The 3,475-nt window shown below is 49.8% G+C and overlaps 1 long non-coding RNA gene across 1 annotated transcript; it reads right to left on the bottom strand.

The window, feature by feature from the left end:
* Positions 1-324: 324 nt before the first annotated feature.
* LOC120394508 lies at positions 325-2,522 on the bottom strand. Its single transcript, XR_005592321.1, has 2 exons — positions 2,461-2,522; positions 325-539 (listed from the first exon to the last, which is right to left on the bottom strand). It is a non-coding gene; the product is annotated as an uncharacterized LOC120394508 (long non-coding RNA).
* Between the last annotated feature and the right edge of the window lie 953 nt (positions 2,523-3,475).

Consider the following 3,475-nt stretch of genomic DNA (forward strand, 5'->3'; position numbering starts at 1 on the left):
AGATTGGTTAAACACAGGTGGGCTTCAAGAAACCATCCACACTTCACAATGCCAGCGTGCTGAGCTGGTTACGGGGTAGCACCATGCCAGTCCTCTGCCAGGGCAGCACCTTCTGGGCCACTGGGGTTAAATCCACACACAGCAGCAAACAATCAGTCCTCACTCGCACCCCGGGACAGCAGCCTGGAGCCAAGGGCAGTGCCCAGTGGGGGTTTCTCTTTTTCCTCTTCCTGGGGTGAGTGGGGACCTGGGGGTGTTTCTAGCAGGGCAGCTGGAACTGAATTGGGGAACCAGCTTTTAATAACAGGCAGCTCAAGTTCAGACTCATTTTGTTACAATTTTCTTTACAATGTAAAATAATTCAAAAGTAAATGGGCAGGAATGATTGGAACTCTTTTCTCCCAGGCATAGAAAGAAACGGCTTTTGGGCTTTTCATGATACGGGAGTCAGGTTCATTCACTGTTCGGAAGCCAGTTGTGTTTCATTTCTCAGGTTCTGCTGCCGTCGTGTGGCCATTTCCTTCCCCTCCTTTCTGTCCCTGTGAAATGATGATGGTGATGGACACTTGGCTTGATATCCCAGTGTGCCCTGGACATCTACAGGCTGCATTAGCCAATCCAACCATTCGGCACTTGCAGATGGGCACCTCTGTATTGTGCCTGAGACTTGTACAGCTATGAGAGGCTGGTAGATGCTGATATTTTCCCCTCTTTTTAACCAGCACTAATACCAGGCCAGGCCAGGGCTGGGAAGAGAGAGAGAGCAGCAGGTTTCCCCTCTTGTGTCTGTCTCGCTTTTTCTTCACTAGCTTCACCTCTGCACCAACTTGTGTTTTTCCTGTGTGAGCCTGGCTAGCTTAATTGGCAGAGTATCTGTTTTTTTTTTAAACTGAGGGTCCCGGGTTCAAGTCCCTTGTCAGGTGATACACTTCTCACCGTGATTGTAAAAATCTGAGTTTCTGGAGTCTTCTTTGGGGTGTTGCTCTTTCTCCTTGGGATTTTGCCTTTCCTAAGAAGGGCCTTTGTGTGGGGGGATTTGAAGGAGCAACTCCTTGACGTCCCCTCTGTCCTTGCAGGCTGGAGGAATAAAGTCCTCTGGGCATAGAGCATGTTCCTCCCCTGCACACACACACACACAGACAAACACACAGAATATCCCTAAGGAATTAGAATCACCTGCTGTCTCCCCCTGTCCTGCTGGATCCTCAAATGAAGATGCTCTTCAGCCCAAACCCATGTCCCCTCTGCTCCCAGTGCCCCTCAAACACAACTCTCAGTCCCTCCTATACTCACTGCTCCTCACTCCCAGTCAGAGCCTGCTCCTCTTCACCCTTCTCCTCTGTCCCAACCCACAGCCCCCTCCTAGTCCCAGTGCCCCTCAAACCCAACCCACAGCCCCCTTCTCCTCATGCTGCCCCTCAATCCCCACCCACAGCTCCCTCCTTCCCTCCAGCAGCAGGTGCTTCAGACCCCCTCAGGAAGATTTTCTTGCAAGGTTTCGTGTATGAGTCTGCATGTGGATTTTACAGTATGTTGGAAATAGCTTGGGTTGCTTGCCGAAATGATCACTTTTGGCTGGTGTTGGATTCCCAGTCTCCTTGTTATTGGGGCAGGAGAAACAAAGAGTTGTTATCCTTGATGTGTGAATCAAGGACTCAACCCTGGGTGTAAACTAAATGAGCTTCCCACAGATTCTGGCAGCCACAATGAGCATTTGGTGCGAGAGCCCAGACCTGTCCCTGTCCCAGATCCTGGGGGTCATCTGCGAGGGGCTTGGACCACTGACCTATCAGCCCTTAACTCCCAAACTTTCAGTAACTCTATTATCAGTGCCAGTGAGTGTAATTTAAACCACAAGAAAAACCACAGTGGGCTAGACCAAAGATCCATCTAGCTCTGTATTTTGTCTTCTGACAGTAGCCAATACCAGGTGTTCTAAAAGTATCTCAACAAGGCACCACTGGGAGTTGAACCCAGGACAAAACAAGTACAAAACAGGTACTTTAACCAGCTAAACTATGGTGCCTGACTGTGGCTAAAGTACAGTGTCTGCTCACACCTGACTCCCTGCATTTCCACCTAGGCTGACAAGCTTTACTTGTGTTTGGATTCTGCAAAGCAGAGGAGCAGGTGACATTTTCCTTGCAAGCTGTCTCTATGTGTGAATCTTTGGCCAGGTCTGCACTACAAAGTTATTTCAGCAGAATTATATTGCTCAGGTGTGTGAAAAACACACTATGCTCCCTCGATCAGCAGCTTGTGGCTTTTGTACACACTGCAATGCCACGTCTGGCAACAAAACTGCCCTGTTTTGGTGACAAAATAAAACCACCTAGACGAGAAGCCTACAGCTTTTTCCAGCAAACTTACAGTGGCTGAGTGTAAGTGTAGACACTGCTGTTCATTATATCACCATAACTGGCCTCTGCCAGTATCCCACAATGCCCGCTGTGAACTCACCTGCCCTGCATTCCTGCTACAGAGCCATGGGCCCCTCCCCTTTCATCGCTCTGGGAAGTTCTGACAGCTGAGTCTGCTGCTCTGCTCCGGCAGCCAGGAGCAAATCACTGCTGTGGATGCTGCTCTCTCCCGCCCTGCGAACACAGAGCAGGGTGGCGGGAACTTCCTTACAGTGGGGGTGGGCGCCACCAGCATCCGAACTGTGACACCCCTTCCCTTGAGGAGGCTCTTACCTTCTAAACAGGGACGGCTGGTCTCTAGTAAAATCACTAAAAGGGAAGGAGAAAACTAGAAAGAGGTTCCTCCTGGCGCTCACGTCCGTGAACCCCAATACTCCCTCAGTCCTCAAAGAGAGACCTGGAGAAGGAGACTTGCTGAAGCAAAGCCACAGGGTCTCTGAGGTTTCCCTGGCCCCTCGCCCCTGTCCTGCCTGGCTGATGTCAGCATCTCTCTGTGAGGTCACCACCTCCCCACCACCTTTGGCCAATAGTCTGAGGTGCTGCAAAAGGCCTTTGTGATGTCACTGCCACACCCCCTCCCTTGCTGTGCTAATGTCCTGCCCCTGGCCAGGCACTTTGGAGGTTTAAGCTACTCCTTGTGGATCACCCCACTCAAGGAGCATTCGTTCTAGGAAGCAAACCGGCTAGACAGTAAAACATGAGACGCTGCTCCCAATGCTACACTCAGTTTTTCAGAAATTAGTCAGCTTTATGGCCAGAAGAAGCCATTAGAGCATCTAATCTGACCCCCTGCATATCACAGGCCTCTTGTACGACACAATAGCTACTTTTGGGGCAAACACATTCCAGAAAGGCATCTAGTCTTCATTAAATGACATGAGGAGATGGAGAATCCACCACTTTCCTTGGTAGCTTGTTCCTGTGGTGAAACATCCTCGCTGTTGAATATTTGTGCCTTAGTTGTAATATGAATTTGTCTCTTTTCACCTTCCATCCATTAGGTCTTGTTATGCCTTTCTCTGCTAGATTAAAGAGCCTTTTAATAGCCAATCTTT

Source organism: Mauremys reevesii, unplaced genomic scaffold (assembly GCF_016161935.1).
Source record: "Mauremys reevesii isolate NIE-2019 unplaced genomic scaffold, ASM1616193v1 Contig62, whole genome shotgun sequence".
NCBI lineage: Eukaryota > Metazoa > Chordata > Testudines > Geoemydidae > Mauremys > Mauremys reevesii.